The sequence below is a fragment of the Dasypus novemcinctus genome, chromosome 18, assembly GCF_030445035.2.
Source record: "Dasypus novemcinctus isolate mDasNov1 chromosome 18, mDasNov1.1.hap2, whole genome shotgun sequence".
Lineage (NCBI taxonomy): Eukaryota > Metazoa > Chordata > Mammalia > Cingulata > Dasypodidae > Dasypus > Dasypus novemcinctus.
In genome coordinates, this window is record NC_080690.1 from 9481295 (window position 1) to 9504256 (window position 22962).

Consider the following 22962-nt stretch of genomic DNA (forward strand, 5'->3'; position numbering starts at 1 on the left):
AAAGGGCTAGCAGGTGGGCAGGCATCAGAACAGAACTGGGAAAAGAAACCCTATTGCAAAGGGCCTGCTTGAAATTAGTCTGACACATATAGTACACATCTTAAAGTACCCTCTTGAGTTGACACTTCCTGGTCTGCCATCTTGCTGTCTGATTCTAATCATATCCCTGATTCTATGTCTTCTCCTAACTTCTGCTCTCTTGATTTTTCCATCTTGCCAGTTTCTACTTAGAGCTGGCTGGTGGTCTGCATTCTTCTACATATCTGCCCATAAATGAGGGAAACCTTTACACCTCAGTCAGAAAATTACATTCACTTTCCTGGAAATTCCAAAGATAACTTAAAATTATGGATGCTTTTCCACTGTGCTTTCTTTTCCACACCTCCGTCATGACCCTGTAGACCCATCAGCTTCATTTTCCAGGAATAGAGATCTCATAAGACCTCCACAAGTGTCCTCCAGGGAGTTCTGTCTCTTAGTGCTCAGTAGTAGGAAAGAGACAATCAACTCCCACCTCTTTAAGTTAACAAAGGCAAGTATTGTTCTTCCAGTAAAGGAGGAGATGAATGTCTTATATGGAACTGACCAATGACTTTGTGCAAGATCAGAGCTGAAAGGACTACTTTGTAAAGGACTGTAAAGTTTATTTTCTGATATCCATTCTTGGTTGCCTATTATTGAAAACAAGTTTGGGAAACATCTATTTCATGGGATCATGCTAATTCAGAGGCCACTGGGTTAATGACCTGGTCATCATGCATATAGACATTAACTTTGAAAATCCCTAAGCAATATAGCAAGAATACTTATTCTGAGTCCCATAATTCTTTGCCTGTATAGTGATAATGATAGGGGAATAACAACACTTTAGGTGCAAATCTGGTTTGATGTGTTCTGAGCACTATCTGTTTCACTGGAGATACTTAAAATAGGTGAACACAGAATGATGTACCTTCCAGAAAGATTTCACTCTGGTTTGCTCTGTAGCTGGTCGCTACATGTATTTTTACCTTCTTTAACATTTTTGAGGTTAGATTGAGGGAATTTAGTGTACCGTTCCTCCTGGCTGAGCCTTTCTCTTGGTCAGGGGTGTGGAAAATGCATCAGTGGCCTCCTTCATATTGTTCAACTTGGTTTGGAATCTTTCCCTCTACATTGGTGGTAGTCTAACGTGACATATCTTCAATTAAAGGGTGATGTAAGTTGACACAATGCCACGGAGGGCAGTTAAGCATTGTTGCTTAGAAAATAAGAGCAGGATTCAATTCTAAGAAAGTTGGTAGTGGTCCAGGGACTGAGTCATTTGGTGCACTCAGAGCGTCTCAGCTAGCTGCAACATGTTGAGAAGCACAAGTACCCTTCAAACTATGGAAACAGAAAAGCAAGAAGTAGGAAAATGCAACTTAAAATGAATGTATGGCTGTAAGGGTCTGCTCTTTCCCTCATGGTTCTGGTCTAGTCCTATTCATTGATTTTAACCCCTTATGTGGCAGCTAAACAACTTTGCTGTTTGGGAAAAGCAAGAGCTGCCCTTTTCTGTTCTTTGATATTCAACACAATTTTAGGTGCCTGGGTTTTTCTTTTTTTTTTTTTTTTTTTTTTGCTTTTTTGCTTCTTGCAAAAGAGCTGGGAATTGAAAGATTAAATCTTTAATTTGTGGGCACCTCCCATTTCAATGGGAATACTTGGCATGTATTATAGACTCATTTTTTAAAAAAACTTCACAGGAACCTAAAGATGTACTCAAATTTGCATGATTGACATTTCATACAAAAATAAAAATATTTAGCAGACAATGTGGTCATACATCTAGAAAAGAGAATGTGGTTGTGTTTCTCCAATTATTTTCTATAGCTGCTGTCACAAATTACCACAAACTTCGTGGTTTAAAACAATACAAGTTTATTTTCTTACAGTTCTGTAACCCAGAAGTTTGCAGTAGGTCTAACGTGGGAAGACCAGAACATTAGCAGAGCTGTGTTCCTTCTGCAGGTGGCGGGGTTGTTTTTCCAGCTTTTTGAGGCTGCCCACGTTCTCAGCTCCTTGGCCTCTTCTTCCATCCCCAAAGCCAGCAGTGGGGACTTGAGCCCCCACATAGCATCCCTGATGTCTCTTCTGCCTCTTCCACTTTGAAAGAGCTTTGTGATTCTATTGGACTCACCTGGATAATCTAGAATATGCTCCCTGTTTTTAGGTCAGCTGACTAGCAACCTTAATTCCAGCTGCATCCTCAATTCCCCTTTGCCATCAGTATAACATATTCACAGGCTCCAAGGATGAGGAAGGGGACATCTTTGGAGGGCCATTATCCTGCCAACCACAATTTGTAAGTTATCCCATGAAATAAATTATACCAAGTAAATCCCAACAGCAAATGAGTCCTTTTCCATCAGTTTCTGTATAAAAGAAAAGACCTGGCCTTCATATAGTTACACAGTGAATCTGGAGTTATAAATTTATAGTAGAAGGGGAAAGGTTTTTTTTTTAAATGTGTTTTAAGAACCAAAGATTTTTAACCAAAAATTCACTGCAAGTGGTGCTGTAAACAGATGACTATTAAACTTAGTTACCCCGTTAAGTAAAATTCAACTTAACTTCAATATTTATTAGGAGTAGGAGCAAACATAAATGTTGAAAATCCAAATCCTTATTTCTAAATTGTCTTTTTATTTCCCCACAATGTATCTCTGGCTTGTTGGAGGTAATTTCCTAGATTTTATTAACCTGTAACAGAAGGGGTTTACCGCTAAATCTATTCCAGAGAAAAATGCATTTGTAACCTGTGTTTGCCACATCCAGAGCCAAGAGGCTAAGGGGAAAAAAAAAAAACCATGAACTCAGAAAACCTTGCTGCCTGGGATCAGGGAGCTAAGTTAGACAAAGACGGCCAGCTCAAGAAATTTAGGCTACATGATCCATTTACAATAAGTAGACTTCTTTTGCTAAAAGTTTTCAAATAAACAGCATTTGTGTGTTCAAAAAATACTTATTAAGTGCCAATTGAATATGAGTTCTAGGTGCTGAGCATACAGTTATGGACACTCCTGTAGAAGAAATCAGACAACAAAAAAATGGATTCTTAAAATCGTTTTAGGAAGTGTGTATTAGTCAAGATACACACATAGAAAGATGGCACATATGAATAATTAAGGTGAACTTCATTAAGGGCTATCTGCAAAAGCGTGGGCAGGTTCAAAGTATACAAAGAAACACGAGTCAGTATCCCACAACCGGCACCTGCGGAGAGCCATTGCCAGCTCCAGGCTTGAAGGAAAGGGCCCCTGGATTCAAGCCCAAACTTCAGTGGCAGCCTGTAGCTGAGCCATGGCAACCCAGCAGGGAGGGAACCAGGGCAACCTACACTCTGACCTCACACTCTTCCTGCCTCCTGCCTGCCTGCCAGAAATGCCTTGGCAAAATCCACCTGGAAGCCTGAGGTCCAGGGGACCCACTGCTGTAGTCTGAGATCAGCCTCTGAGCACAGAAGAGGGTGGAGAAAGGTGGAAACTGCATCTGGAGGAGCAAACTAAAAACTTCTAGCACATACAGCTATGTATAAATGATTTGGGGTAAGGAAATGGGGGTCTGGTTGGGTATGGGGTGGGGCATTGGGACCATTTTAGACAGAGCTCAAGGAAGACCTACCTCTCTTGAAGTGTGACATTTGAGCTATGACCACAAAGCCAGAAGTGATCCCTATATAGAGTGGAGGTTCTTGGCAGAAAGAGGCAAGTGCAAGTGCAAAGGACCTGGGGTGAGAATAAACCTGGTATGCTAGGGAAGGGAAAGACTGTCAATGTGGCTGAAACATAGTCAGGTGGGAGACAAGGGGTTGGAGATGAACTCAGAGAGACAGGAAGTGGCTAGTTCATCTAAGGTCTTACCTTAGCCTGGGCTTCCTCAGAACAAAACTCTGAGCTCAGGATGTGAGTGCAAACACTATCTGGGAAGTGATTTCAGGAGGCACAGGAAGGGGAATGGGAGAATGAGGAAATGAAAGGAAGGTTCCAATAAAGGGTGTGCTATTGACCTGGCCACCATGTGGGGACCTCTGGGGGGCTACAGAGAACACAACTCTGAGTGCTTCTCCTAGAGGGGAGGGAGCTGGGCTGTTTATCCATCAATTCCCTCTAATGGCTTCTGGAGGGCTTCTCTCTTCCACTTCTCGTGGCACAGAAAGTTCTCAGGTGAGGTGCTGGCATAGGACACTAACAGGCAGGTATGCTCAGAAAGGGTAAATGCTGGGGAAATGGGTGGGACGCCCACAGAGTTTGCTGTGCCGTGAATATCACCTGGACCTTTTCTATGTGTGATTGGAAGGCCTCAGAGGTGACGAGTTATCCATGCTTTCTCTTTCAGTTGGATGAGTGGTTAGAGAATAGGGCTATGAGTGGGTTCTTTTTTTAAAAATTGATATTCACATACCATAAAATTCACATCTTTAAAGTGTTCTATATAAGTAGTTTTAATATACTCACAAAGTTCTTCAACCATCATCTCTCTACTTCCAGGACATTTTCCTCATCCCCAGAAGGAACCCCATACCCGTTAGCAGTCACTTCCTGAAGAAAGTGACCTTAAGGTGATTTGTGGAAGATGGCCTCCGAATCTGTAATAGAAAATGTTGGTGTAGGGGAAGAGTCAAACCCTCCCAATGGTGAGTCCAGAGGCTCTTCCCAACTCTGTGTCCACAGGCAAGTCACTGTCTCTCTGACCTTGGCATCCTTGTCTATAAAAATAAGGGAGGGCATAGTGTGCCTCTATGTAGTTTTCCTGATGATTAGAAATTCTGTACCTAAAGCAAAAGTGCCAGGCACATAATACTCATACACTTCAGCTATTAAATCATCGTGTATAAACATGGATCTGTGGAACATTCATGCTTGGTGGGAAAGACAATCAGGGCTCAAGTGCTTAGGAATATTGCAAGTTAGAAAACATAAGTGGAACAGTAAGTTAGAAGGGCACTTTGGGCAAGTTGAGGCAGGAGGTCAAGAATTCTGAGAAGGGTTGGTTTGGGGTATCAGCTTCCAGGTGAGTTGCCAAGAAAGACAGAGAGATAGAAACAGAGACACAGAAAAGAGAGACTGACAGCTCACAGGCTCTCCTGGGCACATTCTGCTGGCCTGCAAACCAGAGAGAAGCAGCTCAAGGCAGTGGGGCACCAGCACGCCTGGCAACCGATCAAAGAGGACCTGGCTCTCTCTCCGGCCAGGCAAGCTCAGACAGGGACCAAGAGACAGGCTGGGGCCCGCCCTGACCAAGGAAGTAGCTGGACTCTGTACCTGGGCCATGTACCCGTCATTTATAAACCTGCCTATACCCCCTTCCCATGGATCTAAAGAACTGGCTTGGCTAAGAGTGACGCTTCACATGACTTGACACGGAAGAAAAGCAACAATCCAGAATAAAGTGGCAAAAGGGATGAGGTCTCCTACCCAGCATTCAACAGACAAACCAACCCTCAACAGGAGTCAGGGAGCTGTAAAAGCTGCCAGCTTGTTCCTAGGTGCTCTGAGCGTCTTACAATCACTCCAACCAGTCACACCCATTACGACCACTAATAATTACCCTTTTTATATTTACCACCTTTATCGTGCACTGGCCACAATTCTAGGTGCCTTACATGAATTCGTCTTAATGATCCTTTATAAGAAGCCTATTCATTATTATGAAGGTTAGCCCCATTCAGCAGATGAAAAAACTAAGGCCCAAAAGAGCTATTAAATTGCCCAAATTCAAGGCAGAGTTGGGATTTTAACTTTGGAAGTCTAACTCCAAAGCTTGAGGTCCTTGACTACTACAAAATACCAAGATCCAGAGGTATTTATCTAAAAACTTATAGCATAGCGGGGTGGTCAAGCAAAACCTTGTCCATTTTCACAAAGACACACCAAGATGCTAGACTCCCAAGCATTCACATTGTCTTCCATTGTGCCTTTGGCCAATCCTTTAGATGTTCTAAGTGCATAATGGTGCTATTTAACATCACTGAACAGCAGATAAAAAGCTGAGGCCTTGCAGTGAGGGGAGTAACAAGGACACTGGAAACAGCCACGGTATCATTCCCTCAGGACCTCATCGCCTCTGCCTAGTGCATCCTGGCAGCCTATAAAATCCTTTCCCGACTCAGGGCTGAAGCTCACCCCTTAGAAAACAACTCAAAGGAGTAGAGTTGTTGACCCGATGGCACACAGCCCTGTTTCAAATACTACACGGAAGCTTCACAAACATTCCACCCAATTATAAAGTAAGTGAGGACAGTGACCTTGTTCTCCAGAAGGTCTAGGGAATTGCCCTAAACTGCCGTAATTGAGACAGATTGCTGATGATTCCTGTTTTGCCTATAAAATCTAGCAAATTTTGCATCCTACTTCATAATGTGCTGATTGAGTTATTAGTTTCGAGGGAAGATTCAGGAGTGAAATGGCTTGGGTTGGGTCCTGGATTCACACTTTCAGGCTGAAACCTGGGGAAAGTTACTTACTCCCCCTGTGCCTCAGTTTCCCCATCTCTATAATGAAAATAATAATTGATATGTTCTTCATAAGGTTTTGAGAATGAAGATGAGTGCCTGACATGTAGTAAGCATTCAGTCCACCTTGGCTTCTATGTACAGAATAAAAAAACAAACAGTGAATGAGCAGGTACATGTTTAGGAGCTACCCTGGGCGGTGGCGATACAGTAGTTAACAAAAGACAATAAATAAGAGGCCCCGTCCTCAAGGAGCTTGCTTACTAGTGGTGAGTGATCATGATCATGATAAGTGTAATAGAATAGTGATGTTTTAAATTTCTACTAATAAAGTAGCCAACTTCCAACCTCCCACTCAATTGTCAAGGACTGATGGTGCAAGAAGATACCCACGTTTCATTCTGTGCACTCACACGCTGTCAGCTTACAGTCTGCCTCTGAGCAGCAGGGTGCTAGGGGGTTGAAAAGACAAATGGGACCTACGGTAAGTGCCTCAAGGGCAGGATCTGGGCTTCATCTTGATCAAGGGCATGGGCTCTGGAGCATTGCTGCCTGGTTCCAAATCCTTGCTGTCACTAGTTACGGGACCCTGGGCAAGAATCTTAACCTCTCAGTTTCCTCACCTATAAAGTGGCAGTAATAATCATGATCATGATGATCATTCTCATCCTCATCACAACAATAATAATTCCAATGTCACAAGGTTGCTTTGTGCATTAAAGGAACCAATACATGCAAAACACTTGGCATATAGTAAGCTCTCAATGTGTTTTCGATTTTACATCATGTATTATGATGGCGTTATGCATTATGTTATTATTTTTGTATAATCAATGCAAGCCATAAAGTAAGTGTTTAACAGATAGGTATTGAACTAGATGGAACATGGTGCCTAGCATGAAGAAGCTCCTGATCTGATGAGAAGAAACAGATGGTGAGAATGTGCATTGCAAGGTGGTCAGTGCTGGGGCATCCTAACAGCCAGGTGAGGCTGAGGGGACAGGGACAGCAGGTGCCCTCCCCATTCCCCAGTTCCTGCTGCTCATTTATTGACAAACGGAGAGCCATTTTCTCCCCTAATCCTCACAACTTGCAGGAAGAGTCAATGGCTCATCTTCCCAACTCAGCCTTTATTTTTGAAGGGGAGGTTTTCCTTTCAGAACATGTGCTTCCAGTTCTGGGAAGTTCACATTGGTTTCTAGGAGCACAGATGTCCTACTCTCTGAAGCACGGTGTCTTAAAAGTGATGGCTCTGTTGGTATGTGAACGGAGTTACACAGGCATTGTCTGTCATGGAAAATTCTCTCCCTTTTGGTTAAATGGTGTTGCCTGTGTTCTGGCAGATGCAGCCTTAAGCTGATAACAAGGAGAAATCACTGCTAAGGACACTGAAATGTGTTGCAAACATTTTAGTGCTTTTCCACCCTGCTCAAATTAAGTTAAGCCAAATATAAATCTCCCAATGTAAATATTTCCGTACTCTCAAATGCTTTCTCAACATTTTCTCCTATGCTTTGAGCATTCCTCTTTTCTTTTAAGGCCCATCTCACCTCACCACCCAGCCCCACAGAAGTTTTCTTTGTGAAGTTAAACCAAAAAAGAAATCCTGCCGGCGAGCTACATAGCCATTCTCCTTTCTAGATCTGAGACTTTACACAGGCTGTTTCTTCTCCTTTCCTGGCCTGCTTACAATCTAGAAAATTCCTAGTCATCCTCTGAAATCTCTTGGAACAGAAAAGGGTCAAATGATGCTAGACTTATTTTCATCAGAAGAATCATTATAGAGGGTATGAAGGGGGTGGACCTTGACCTGCTAATTAGAGAAGAGCAAAGACACGGTCTTGTGCACAAGGCAGGTCAGTCGTGCATGAAGGACTGAATGGACAAAGGTTTCGTAGCGGAAAAAGGTGGACTGAGAGCAGGGCATCATGGGTCAGCTCAAGGTCTGAATGACGACCTTCCCCTCCCGGCCAGATATGCACGCACATGTGCATGCATACCCACAGTCACACAGGGACCTTCCTTTCAGTTCCATGAAAGCATCCTGGTATATTTGACCTCTAGCCATTTTCACTGCTTTTTCCTCTTGTGGAAATGAAAATGAAAGCAAAATGGGGGAATTTGAAATTTTCATTTCTGGGGATCCCATGGAGACTCCACAGTCCTCCGTGGCAGAAACTGGAGGTGACTGGTGCTCACCCTGAGCCTTGCATTTAGCAGAGACGAATCCTACTCTCCATGATTTGGACTGCATGTGCGTGTGTATGCACTTGCATGTATGTGTTAAATTGTTTGCAAAGGGGCCTGGCAACAGTTCCTCACACCTTGTACACACATACCACTAATCCTACCAAGGGGAGTCCTCTTCCCTTGACTCTTGGCTGTCCTTGTGACTTGCTTTGACCAACAGAATGCAACAGAAATGATATTGTGCCTTGAGAAAACCTGGAAGCTTCCACTTTTGCCCTCTTGAGAACCAGCTTCCATGTAAGGAGCTTGGGCTAGACTCCTATAATAAAAGACTATGTGGAAAGGACAAGGCTCAGCCTAACTCCATCCCTGCCATGGTTCCAGGCATGGGGATGAGCGTGTTAGAGGTCCTCTATCTTCTGAGCCACCCGGTGAATGCAGCCCAGAAGAAATCATCAGAATAACCCCCCAGCCAACAGCAAAATCATGAGAAATAACATCAGTGTGGTTGGTTGTTGCACAGTGATCAATCAAGGAAACTATATATATATATCCTCATTCTCAGTTTTCACATGTGAGAAATGGGAATAAACTCTAGTCTCTCTCCTTATGAGTAACAAATGAGGCCATGTAGGTTGGAAATTTTGAAAATAATGACAAAGGAAAATGAATATCAGATATTAATATTGAAGGGAGGTCCTAAACCAAAGAGTGGCACCCTTACCAAGGCACATAGTAAATGATATTTTTTTTAAAACAACATCAATCTCCACTTTGCCCACCCTCCTACCCAGCCCAGACTATACAATAGCCTATAGGATTCTATGCAAGGTTTTGTCACAGCCTCAAGACGTGATGCTAACTTCTCTGAGTGTACTGTCCTGTGGCCTTGTAATCAACAGGGCTCTAATTTTACTTGGGCCAGCTAAAAGATAATGACTTGCATTTTCCAGATCATGAATTTCTACATGGAGCCCCAGGGCTCCACAAAGTTTGATGCTTGCCTTTTCTTTTTCCTCTAAGTGTGGTCATATTGGATTTTCTAGAAAAGGCCATAACTTACCCTGTCCTACGTGCAGTTCCAGACTCTCTCAAGAGGTGGAATTTATGAACCTGATGGTACATCATGAATTCCTCAACCCATAGAGTTTGGTGGAAATGATGCTGCATGATTTCTGACATTAAGTCATAAATGATCACCCAGCTTCTGATTGATTCTTTCTTTCAAGATGCTCACCCTTGGGACCCAGTTACTGTGCTATGAGAAACCCAGGTTATAAAAAGAGGCCCATGTGAAAAGGAACCAATGTTCTTGACTGCCAGCTCTGGCCAAGCTCTCAACACCAACTTGCCAGTCCTGTGAGTGTGCCATTTTGGAAGTGACTCCTTCAGCCCCCAGTTGAACTGCCCAACTGATGTTGCCTAGAGCAAGCGTGATCCCTCCTCTCTGAATCCTACTTAAATTGCATATTTGTGAACAAAATTAATGGTTGCTACTGTTTTACATCACGAAGTTTTGGCATCATTTCTTATAGAGAAACAAAAAACCAGAGCAGGCTTTTTTTTGTTTCTACTGTTGCTTGTTTGATCATTTGTTTCTTTGTTTGTAAAGGTCCTAGGTGGTTTGAAGTCCTCAAAATCATGGCTTCCATTCTGAAGTGAAACTAAGATGTTTGTAACTGTTGGAGAGAATGTGACTCAACCTTGGCCTACAAAGTCATACCTGCATAGCCTATTATCTATAGCTTCTAGAAACATCCTATCGAAAGCTGGTTTAAGATGCCCTCAAAATGTCTTTTTTTAAAGATGTATAAATCATACAAAATCAAAATGTCTTTTTGTTTTTAGAATGATGAACATGATGAGTATTAAAGAAGAGATAATCTTGTGTTTGAATTCTCTCCAAAGCAGTGACCTAGCAAATCTCAAACTTGGAAGAGAATGCTGCCAGTCCTCAGTAAGCCAGGGCTCTGGAAGCGGGTCACCTCCTCTGGCCTTACATACTTCCTTGTCTGGGGACCTATCACTTTTCAAGGCAGAAGGCCACTGAGAGGACACTAATGTTCTGCAATCGAAGATTCTAACAGGATTCCAGCAGAACCACAGAATAAGCCCAGATCTCACCCATGTTCCATTCTCTTCTCACAGGAATCACTCCACAGGAGAGGGTTTAGGGACTTAAAAGGACTCATTAACTTTTTCAGGCCTCCTGGGTAAATGTCAACTGGGTATGAAATGGGACCTTAGGAAAAGAGAGCATAGACCTCTTCGGATCCTGATTCATTGCAGTTAAGAAGGAAAAGACTTTTAATGAGGATCCAGGTTCATCAATTCAGAGACATTCCATTCATACTTGCCCATTCATTCATCCCACAAACGTCTATTACTAGGTCAGTGCAGACATTGGGAAATGACTTTAAATATATTAATACCAATCTTCACAGAAGAAGATTTAAATGACCTTAAGTATATTCATACCAATCTTCACCATATTACATTCAGATTGTGAGATGTCAAATTATTTGCAGTGGTGACATATTTAGTCATCTGCAGTGCCAAAATTCTAGCAAGGTCTTCCTATTTCAAAGATCATGTTCGTTTTGCTGCTTTGGCATTTCCCAAATATGCATGGAATTCTCATACCCATTTTTCACCTATATTATAATTTACTTAATTTTTAAAATTTACTTAATGTTTAACTAAATAAATTTATTTTAAAAAGAAACTTTGCACTGTTAGCAAAATAATAACCAATATAATTTGTCACAAATAGAAGGCTGCAATGGAAAGAAAGCCTGCTGTTGAATTCTGGTTAGAAAGAGGCCCATTCCAAGTGTTGGAGCCTGGAGTCTATGCTCTCTATTAAAAGGGGAAATAGCAAGTATTAACAAAAGGTGTTAGAGGCATCACCCAGTTGCAGCTTTCTTCTTCCTGAGTGAGAAAGAATGAAAAAGAATTGAAAAGGGCATTAATAGGAGCAAGTTATTAAATGCCCGTCCTTTAATGTACCATCTAAAACCAGGTCCTATACAACCTTTGGATAACAGTCCTGTACAAGTTTTCTTCCCTCATAAGTTCCTCTAAAGGAGATCATGGAAGAGACAGGCAAAATCAGATAAATATAATACAGTGTGAAGAGTATTATGATATCACCAATCTCTAGTGTTTTTGATCATGCATCTTATTGTAAAATTTCTGAGCCTACACATCTCTATATATTTTAATTTCCTCTTTTAAACTTAATATGTGTGTACTGGGATGCTAATATTTTATGTGCATTTTAAAATATATAAAGGTAAGAATTAAAATGATCAAAGTATTAATATTTCCTTACTTCCTTCAAATAAGACCTTGCCATTACCTTACTTTGGAGACCTTAGTTTTATATGAAAGTGTAGGGAGCTTAAGAAGAAGGCACCCATCTCACCCATGAGATGAAGAGGAGGTATGGACACGGCTTTCTGGAGGTGGTGTCACATGAACCGATCCTGGGACCAGTGAGGTGGAGAAAGTGAAAAATGGAATTCAGAACCAAAGGGGCCAAGGCAAGTGGATATGAGCACATACCACACGTTCTGCAGAGCAAGGAGGGGCCTGAGAGAAGAGGCTGGAGAGAGAAAGCGAACAGTTTGTTGAGAGCCTTACAAACCCAGCTGGTTAGGGCTATCTCCAGAGGGCAATGGTGAGTCATTGAAGGGCGCTGGTGGGGAGCAATTCAAGCTCCAGAATATCATCTCTCCATTCACATACACACACATGTGGCTGTACATACTTACCCTACCCCCCATACAAGGAGGATAAAGAACTGTGCCAGCCTACCAAATGATTCACTTTGCATCATTCATTCCTTCATTCATTCAACATGTATCTATCAAGGGCCTACTATGCTATACACAGTATTTGTACTGACTATTTGACCACCAGTGATCAAGACAGGCAGAGCCCCAGGTCATCAGGAGGCTTTTGGTCATGTGAGGGATAGACTAAAAACAAGTAAATAAGCAAGTTCATTTACCATTTCAAATTATGGAAAGAAAAAAAAAATACTAGAGCATAACAGTGATTAGAACAGCAGGACTTCTTAGATGGCCTCATGAAGGAGGGCTTCTGGATAGCAGACATGGATGCCAAGATGTGAACAGCACAAAATAACCAGACTCAGAACATGTTTGGGGAAGAATTGTCCTAGGCTAAGGAAATGCCATAGATGAAGACCATGGATATACAAAATCTTGGCACATTGGGAAAAGAAAAAAGAGGCCTGGAAAGCTGACTTAGAGTGAGAGAGGGAAGTTGAGGAGCAGGATGGGTTTCATAAGACAAATATCTCATGATGCTCGGTCCTGTAGGGCAGGTCAAGCAACAGAAAGCCAAAGACCGTGTTTGGCAATGTGTTCATCTCTTGGGGCTGCCATAACAAAGTGCCACTGGGTGGCCGAAAACAACAGAACCTTACTCTTCCATGGTTTTGGAGGCCAGAAGTCCAAGATTAAGTTGTTGGGAGAGCCATGTGCCCTTTGGAGACCCTGAAAGAGGTTCCTTCCTAGCCTCGTCTTAGACTCGGGTAGCCTCAGGCCTTCCTGGGCTGATGGCAACAGCAGTCCATCTCTGCCCCTGTCTTCACATGGCCTTCTTCCCTCTGTGTGTCTGACTCTTCTCCTCTGCTTCTAAGAACACCAGGCATTTTGGATTAGGTCCCACCCTAATTCAGTGTGAGCTCGTTTTAAATGGATTCCATCTGAAAAGACCATATTTCCAAGTATGTTCCCATTCATTCACTGGAGATTAGGATTTCAACCTATCTTGTTGGAGAGGCACAATTTAACCCATCAAAGGCAGAAAGGGAGCCTTGTCACTTTACATTTTGAAATGCTTTCTCTGGCTCCTGGGAGATCTGTGCTTGCTGTAGCTGATCAACCATCAGGGGAGTTGGCTTGGTACAGGGTGGTGGTGATAAATAAGGAGACAAATATTTGAGTGATAATATTAACTAGAACTTGGTGATTGTCAGGGTGATAAGAGTAGAAATTAGAAAGGAAAAAAAAAAGAGCAGGGAGCCAGTTCATGATGTCCCAGGGAAAACCTGACTGCATAAGGGAAGGGTAAGAGAAGCAGCCTTGGGTCTACACAGAGGGAAGACTGAGGTTATCATTTATGCCTTATATCAAGGCAATGCTTCTTGCAGCTTCCAGAAGGAGATACATCTCTCAGAGGATCTGGGCTGTCCTCAGTCCCAACCCAGAGGCTGCCTCCTGCATTTCCTTTTGCCTCCAAAATCTATGCACACCCAATCCTGCCTTCCAAAAGAGCATCAAGCTATTAAAAAACTCCAATGAAATCTGAAAATGTGGTATTGATCAGGGATATTTTCTTCCAGTCACCACTGGGCTCTAGAGAGAGTCAGAGAGCCCAATGCAGACATGAATTATTGTTCATGTCATCACTGTCATGCCGACAGAGGACATGGCTGTAGGGCCACTCACCAAGCAGCATTGGAGAGACCACCTAGGAAAGGGGTGGGGTGGAATTCAGTTGGTTACTCAGGCCAGACCACTGCTGGGTGAGAATGTAGTACAGTAGATTCCTCAGCTGTGCCCATGAATCTGTTCTGCAGCCTGACCCACCCCAAAGTTTATTTGTTCCCTTGTTTCATTCTCCTAGTTTCTCCCACTAATCTTGAGTGGATGGAAGTGCTTGGAGCTCTCTCAAATGAAGGGAATGGGAGTAGGCAGGTACTAAGCTAGACAGCCCCTGCTATGACCAAGCCACTGAGACAGGTTTTACATGGCTTATCTCATCAGATGCTCATGGCAAATCTTCAAGGTGGGAAGTATGACCCCTGTTTTGACAGTAAAAATGTGATTTGGAGATGTCAAGAGATTTGTCCAAGAATCTTGACAGCTTATGAGTGGTAGGGCCAAACTAGATCTGAGATAATGAAATCAATAGTTTTATTCATACAGCATGATGGTGTGCCAAGCAAGGGGTCTATGTGATTGACACATGTGCACCCTTGTCTACATGGCCCTGTAGGCTCCTATTGCCCATATAACCTGAAGGCATCCAGGCAGGAAGAAGTGGGATTCAAACTCAGATATTCTGGCTCCACTCCCTTCCCTGGATTTGCCCAATTTTTTATACTTGTCATTGTACAACTTTGCACACACAATCACTTAGAAGGTAATAATTCTAAAGCCAGCCGTTCAGTGGGAGCCAGGAACAACAGATAATCAAACAAATGTTCTCTAAAATGAATGTCACAAGGATCCAAATGACTAGGTTTCCATGCATTCACATATGCAATCCATGTGTGTGGATTTCAAGGAACACATGGCATGGAGTCCTGGGAAACCCATAATGTAATTAGGTGAGGTCTACGACAAATGGCAGAAACCTTCTGCATCTCAGTTTCCTCACCATTAAAATGAGGCTTTGATATAAGATACATCCATGGAAGTATTTCAAAACATCCAGCACACAGAAGGCTTTCAACAAACATCATTCCCCTTCCTCCTTCCAGTGAAAGAAATTAAATAGCATCCAGAGGTTTTCTTTATGTTCAAAAAGGGAAGCTCTTAATGAAAAGGTGGATCCTAACGAGAAATCCAAAGTAGAGGCATAAAGAGAATTCAGAGGAAATAAACAATACTTTTGAAAAGAACAACTGGGACCCAGAAGAGATATTACTGTAGAAGAATGCCCTCGTATTCAGAAAACAAGGGAAAAAGCCTTGGCCTGCCTTTTTTTTTCCCCCTTTTTGCCCATCCGCATATGCTCCTTCCAGACACAGAATAGGGTACCCAGAGCAAGTGCAATGGGCTGTCAGGCTAATGACAATTCCTTTGGAGAGGAATGAGTTGGACACCCAGAGTCTTACATATTCACTTATCCAAAGTAGAGAGAAACAGAGAGGCAGAAAGAAATTGGCTCGACCCACCACTGGGGACAAGTGGCCACAGAGAGGCAGAGATGAGAGAAAAGAAGCCAAATGCAACACAAAGAAGGACTACTGCAGAACTAGAAGCCAGGAGGGGAGAGGGGGAGTGTGGCTGGGAGAGATTCAGGGTGAAGAGGGTAAAGAGGGAGGGCGTGAAGGACTCAGGAAGCATTTTTGGGTTCAGATTATATAATAAGAAGCATAAGGAGTTGTTTAAAATCATAGGCTAGAATTGCACATTCTCAGGAGGTTTCTCTATAAGGCAAAATGCTAGTGGTGGGGAACGGGGCATTTTTACAAAGTTTATGAACACTGGCCAGGATGGCATGCTTTGAGGATAGGCAATGGGTTTTCTTTAGGGCATGGTCCCTGCTGCCCAGCTCAGTGCCTGCACACAGCAGGGGCTCGGCTGGTGTTGAACAAAGCAATACCTCTGGCATGGTGTTTACCTGGGTCCCCTGCTCTCTTGGAACATGAATGGAGCCCAGAGCTTGGCAGCAAGGTGGGGCAGAGTGGGGAGACAGGAATCGCCTAAGCACCCCAGGGCTGAGCTCTAGAAGGTGAAGCTCAGGGGCCCAAAGGGAGCAGTGCTTCACCCCTCTGCCTGGCCCACAAGCCCCCATGCCGCTCAGGGTGGTGCTGTGAGCTCTGTGCTAGGGCAGGAGAAACAAGGAGGTGGAAGTGATGGGGAGCTGGACCCCACCTGCACCCTGTTCAGTCCCATGCTGAGCCAGAACACGTGGCTTCCCCTCCCCTTCCTCCACCCCAAGTAGATCCTTTTGTATTTCTCTTGACCTGGACTCTGGAAGTTGCCAATCTGGCCTTGCCAAGATGTTAGCCTAAACCTTTTGCTGGGGGGCCTCTAATGAACTGGAGTTAGGGAGAAAGAGAAAGGATCCCTTCTGAGTACTCAATACGTACCAGGCACTGTGCCTAGTGCTTTACATGTCTCCTGTTCTCCTCAATAATCAGAAGAAATGCTGTTGACCTGGGTCTGAGATGAATTACACGAGGATCAGAGAAGACTTGCAACTTGCTCAAGACCACCCAGCTGATAATGTGGTTTTCCTGACCCTTAACCCTCCCACCCATAAGGCCGCTTGGACATTCAGCCATTTCAGCATCAGTTGTTGGGCTGATGATGGTGATGATAGAGGTGGTGATGAGGAAAATAACAATGACCATTTACATTATTGCATCACAACAACCCTAACATTTTTATAGATAAGGAAACAGACTCAAAGTTAAATAATTTCCCCAAGATCACACAGATGGTAGATGAATCCTTAAAATGCCCCAGAATGTTGACACCCAGACACAAATAGACATTGGAGGGTGGGGGGTGATTGGCTGATTTTACAGAAATCCATTTTTCCCTCTATATCCCCAGCTTGTTGTTTTAGGCAAATTACCATTTCTCATGGTAACCAGTTACCAGAGACAGCTGGACATCATCTGTGGAATTACTGCTGTCATATCTAAAGGGCATTTGCAGGCCCATTCCTTTTATTTCAGGGCACTAGAATCTCAGAGAGGGTAGGAAGGGAATAAGCAGATCTGACCAGAGAAACTGCTCAGAGAAGAGAGCCTGGAAGCAGGGAGTAAATCGCAGCCATTTCATATCATTTTCATCTCTTATTGATCCATTTTATTTCCTTTTATAGAACAGGAGCCTCCCTCCAGGCTAGCTCATCAGTGGGCCTTTAAAGGTTTCCTATTGATCTGCAAAACTATTGTCTCAATTTGCATTATCTCTTTTGGAGACACCCTTTTTCTTTGGGTAATGTTTTGTATTTAGTTTGCATCCCAAAAATGGCTTCTTTTCTGGGAGCAAGGAGCAGACGTCATGGGCAAAGAAGCAGATGGGGTTGATTTCATAATGCTTCTGGCACTTGTTCCTGGGTTCCAGGAAGTCTCCAACTCTATAGGGCGATGGAGCATGTTGGAGGGTTTGGAGAGGACCTGATGACCTCATTCCAAAGGGGAAAAATTATGGTAAAAAGAGTTACGGCCATTTATTAAGCAGTTCTCTGCACCAGCATCTCTTTAGTAGGCCTGACATATATCCTCACAACCCTGAGAGATATCATTTGGCAGATGGACACACTAAGATGGAGAGAAAATTAGTTGTTTGTCTAGACACACTCAGCTTTGAACCTGGTGTCATCAGTGACTATCTGCAAATTGAAATAATTTGGCAAAAGTTACACAGAGTTTTGGTTTCCTCATCTGTAAGGTGAGGCTCATTTTAGAACATTTCAGCATTGCTATAAGGCTCCCATTAGGTAATGTATACAAGGCCTTTAGCAGAGGGTCCAGCACAAAGGAAGTGCCCAGTGGATATCTGATGAATGAATGGAGGTCCCCTTTGATTCAATTTCCTTTTAAGATTCATCCATCTACCCTGTTCTCTATCATTAGATGAAAATGTATTTCTTCTTTCTAAAGTTTGTGCTGATAAAATATGTTTGAAAATGGCTAGTCGGTGTCTGGCAGATAGTAGGCACTTAATAAATGTTGGTTATCATTTACTCATCCATTCCTGGGTTCTAAGAAGCTATACCTCTCTTTCTTTCCAGAATCTTCAAATCCCCTTTTCTCTGCCTTTAAACACAGTCTTCCCCCAAGGACCTTGTAGTGATCCTTCTCCATTATTTCTTCTGCCAAGTTCCCTGAACCCCCATCACCAAAAGCTTTTATTTCCTCACTGCTCACTCTTTTCCTCTGAACAACCAAGAGTTGGCTTCTGACTTCTCCTGAGTGCTAATCTCTCCAAGGTTCCACTGTCTTTCCCATTGCTTTGCATTCATCCTTGCCGTCCTTGGCATCTTTTCGTTTTTGACAATGTGTATCATCCTCTTCTTCTCTTTAAAATGCCCTCCTGCCTTGACTTCTGGGTCATTTCATTAGTTCGTTCATTCATTCATTTACTCACTCAGCAGTTCCTGTATGCCTTTGTACGCTGTGTGAGGCTCTGGAATTAGGCATGGAACCCACTTAAGGAGTTTTCAGACATAATAATATATTCTGGTTCTTTCATATCTCCTCCCCCCTTATCTACTGGCCAACCCTGATGGATTCCTAATCAGATGTTACTTTCTCTATGAAGACACCCTGACCACTCTTAGGCAGGGACAATTTTTTTCTCTGTATGGTATCCATTCCTTCAATCTACTTCTATTATTGCCTATGCCACTTTGGATGAAAATTCTTCTGTTTTATATCTGACTCCCATTATGAGCTTCTCTGGGGTATGGAATAGGCAATAAATACCTATTGAGTTGAATGGAATATTTTTAGTAACTCTTTCACTCCTTCTCTTGCCTCTTCTTTTTTCATTCTGTGTATAAATGAAGACTTGTCTTCAGAGGCTCAGTATTTGTTTATTCATATTCCTTTAGGTTCTTCCTTTAGAATGCCAGCATTATCATAAAACAAACTTGGAGAGATATACCCTGATTATTCCACTAGGGTTTTCAACCATTATCTGGCATGCAACCATCCAAAATTAAACCTGTCATTCTTTCTCACCTGAGCCCTATTCCTCCTAGGTCAGGACTCATACACCAATAGCCTGGTGATCTCCCTGACACTATCAGTTGCCCATTGTACTATTTCCTAGGGCTGCTATAACAAATCTCCCCAAACTGGGTGACTTAAAAGAACAGAAATTTTGTCTCTCATAATTCCAGTGGCAAGAAATTCAAAATCAAGGTGCTGGCTGGGGGATGGTCACACTGAAATCTCCAGGGCAAGTGTTCTTACCCTTTTTTGTCCTATGGACCCCTTTGCCATCAGGTGAAAACCACAGACCCCTTCTCAGAATGTAGTGGTAGGTAGTTCATGACACTCAACTTCAGAGGTCAGAGAAAATAAAGATAGTTGATTTTTTTCAATTCAAATTCACAGATCCCCCGAAATCCATGGACCCCTGGTTAAGAATCCCTGCTCTAGGGGATAATCCAGTCTATGCTTCTCTTTTAGCTTCTGATGGTTGCCAGCAATCCTTAGTGTTCCTTGGCTTGCACCTGCATCACTCCAGTCTCTGCCTCTGACTCCTCATGGCCTTCTTCCCCTTGTGGTCTTCTTATAAGGACATCATTCATTGGTTTTAGGCCCACCCTAATCCAGTATGACTTCATCTTAAATACTTACATCTGCAAAGACCCTATTTCTAAATAAGATCTCATTCTGAAGTTCTGGAAGGACATGAATTTTGAGAGACACTGTACAATGCAGTATATCCTTCAGTCCACCTTGTCCATTGCCACCAAAATCATATTCCCCAAACATTGCTTGGTTATGTCCTTCCGGGCCTCAAAACCTTAAAATAACTTTAAATTTCCTCATCTCTTTCACCACCATTAGCTTCTTAAGAGCTTGTTTTCTAACCATAAGGCTCATCTTTAAGTGTTTTTTAAAATTGTGACTCCATAAGGCTATGGTTTCTATGGATTAAGAATCTAAACTATCTTCTTTATTCACATCTCCCCATAATGGGGCACAGTTGGACACGTGGGTATTTTATAACTACCTCTTTAATGAATATATGGTGATCTGAGTATCAGCCTCAGGTCCTCTACTTGACTTTGAAAAGTCCTTCATTACCTGTCACCATACCATCCACTCTGGTCAGTATTTGCTGAGCAGGAATTAGATGCTTTCAATAAATACTTCTTGGTTGATGGATAAATCTACTCTGAAACTTTTAAAATGTACATTTCTAGGGGACTTGAGTGGGGAGCATAAGAGGGGCAAAGGGATGGGCAATAGTGACACTTGATCAGCCTTTCCCATCTTAGGACTTCTGGGAACTGCCCAGAGTTTCAATTTGCATTAGAATCCACTTTCAGGCCATCTAAGCAAAATAATAGCAATGACTTTTGGAACCATGGATGGTGGGGCCCAGAACACTGAAGTTAAGATTCATGTTAAGAGATGAGGTTCACTGCCATGTCAGTTGGCCCTTCTTTGGAGCTGGTGTTTCTGCGTGATGGAACTGGACTCAGATGGGATCTCTTTTCACAAGACTTTCATGCTACTTTACTGGAATTGTAGTTGGTGCTGGGATTTAAGATATATCTAGGGGATTTGAATCTCTGGACTGACAATATGATAGCCACGCCCTGAACCTCAACAGACTTCAACTCCTACACTCTGATTTATTGGACTTACCCCACTCAGCTAACATGGAGTTGAAGAATGTCAACCACCACACCATGGAGCCTAGAGTGCCTACAACTGAAAGCAGGAGGATTGTATCCAGTATCCATGTGGAATCTAAGCCCCCTCTTGACATAGAAGTGCAATGGACACAACCAATCCAATGTCCACAGAGAAAATGTGGCATTGGTGTGGGAAAAGTGGCCATGGTGGTTGCTGGGTGCGGGGAATGGGAGGAAGAGATGAGATGTGGAGGTGTTTTCGGGACTTGGAGTTGTCCTGGGTGGTGCTTCAGGGACAATTATGGGACATTGTAGATCCCCCCAGGGCCCACTGGATGGAACGTGGGAGAGTATGGGCTATGATGTGGACCATTGACCATGAGGTGCAGTGATGCCCAGAGATGTACTTACCAAATACAATGGATGTGTCATGATGATGGGAGAGAGTGTTGCTGTGGGGGGAGTGGGGCGTGGGGGCAGTGGAGTTGAATGGGACTTCATATTTTTTTAATGTAATATTTTTAAAAAAATGAATAAAAAAGAAATGTAAAAAAAAGAGCAGGTATCATGGACCCCTTTTTTCTACAGAGATTGTTCCAGGAAGGCAAGGAGCTGAACCAACACTGGAGAGATGCCAGGGGCCTGGACTCTGTCCACGATCACTGATGAGCTTGTATCAGTGAAGCTACCTTGTGAAAGTGAAACTGCACGATCACACATCTGTCACACCCAACTTGATGGAACTTGCACGCAAGTCTCTAGAGAAAGGGGGTTCTGAAAATCTGGGTGAGATAACCCCTAGAACTGAAGGTGAGACTGCTGAATGTTGTCCTTACTACTAACTTTCTATGGATCGGCTCCACCAAAGGAATGTTAATGGCTGCCTAAAATCCTAATTAAAGGCGGAAAGAATCTATCCCTGTACTGTGGAAATCAGTCATAGGTCATCACAATTTTCACCCACACCTTGAGCCAACCCCCACCATCATACTTATCCCCAAACTGAAGTGATATGAAAAAATGGAGACTAGGCATCTAGTAAGTAAAATGCCACAGGTCTCCAGTATTTTATTTCTCGGTGTTCTTTTTCTTTTTATAGTCACTCTATAAGTCACCCATCCTCTTAGCACTTATGCCTTTGGGATTACAAAACTAAAGCTGGCTTTATTTTGTTTCAGTTCCCTTGTACCTTTTTCAATAGAACCACTAATACCACTCATTTTCAGATTTTGAGTACTTAATAGATTGAGAATATGATGTCATACGGCTAAAAGGATAATTATCATTCTGGGCAGTGATTGAATGGTTTTATTGTCCTTGAAATCTATGGAAGGCAAAAAGAACTTTTGTTATGTATTTACCTGATACATGTGTGTGATTCCTGAAACCTCACATGACTGAATTTGCTCTTCCAAAATAACAGTTCACTTTAACACAGGGGAAGTAGGATTTTATTGGCAGATACATTTGCGTTGTCAGGAAATGCAAGCCTTGTAAACGTTGTTTTGAAAGGAGTAGGTTTGATCCGGTGAGTGCATTGATCACATCTTCCTGTTACTTACCTAAATTCATCAGTTTCCTAAATTCTCCACATTCAGAATTGGAGAATGGGCAGCATCCTCCCACAGCCTTCCATACTAGGAAGACTGATGGCCAACTCATCTTCCATGATCCCTTTTCATTCCAAGAGGCAGAGAAGGCCTCAGTTTTGTGCCCTTCCAGGGGAAAGTGAGTGTAAACCAAAGGTCGCCACTCTCAAAACTCTTTGAAACCCCAAAGGATTGACATAAAGGATTCTGGGAAAGAACATTTAGCTTCAGGCTCAAAGTAGGAAATGGGAAATATCTGGAATTGGGAGCATGGATTGAATAATTAGGAAAAACCAAGTATTTTCCCCTGCGTATTTCAATTAATTCATCTACTGTTGGTTAACTGCTAAGCCAGATGCAGAGATATGAGGGGTAGCCCCACCTAGAAAGGTACCTGGGAAGATAACCTGATCTGTGAAGCTAGAAAGCCCCAAACTTCCTGCTGTTCTTGCTCAAACTACTACTGCACCCAAGATCTCAGTGGCATCATGGACCAGGCTTATGTCACCATCTCTGGCCACGCATATTTTGACATGTCGTCGTCAGCATAACCTTATCTCTTATCACCAATATGTGTCAATATACCACTAACCAATCTATAATACT

General features: G+C 42.8%; 1 long non-coding RNA gene across 2 annotated transcripts; it reads left to right on the forward strand.

Moving 5' to 3' along the window:
- The first annotated feature begins 3413 nt into the window (after positions 1-3413).
- LOC131274241 (uncharacterized) lies at positions 3414-21787 on the forward strand. Of its 2 annotated transcripts, none has more exons than XR_009181449.1 (3): positions 3414-3569; positions 4512-4657; positions 21356-21787. It is a non-coding gene; the product is annotated as an uncharacterized lncRNA (long non-coding RNA). The 2 variants fall into 2 exon arrangements; XR_009181448.1 differs by lacking the exon at positions 21356-21787 and adding an exon at positions 10278-11973.
- Positions 21788-22962: the final 1175 nt, after the last annotated feature.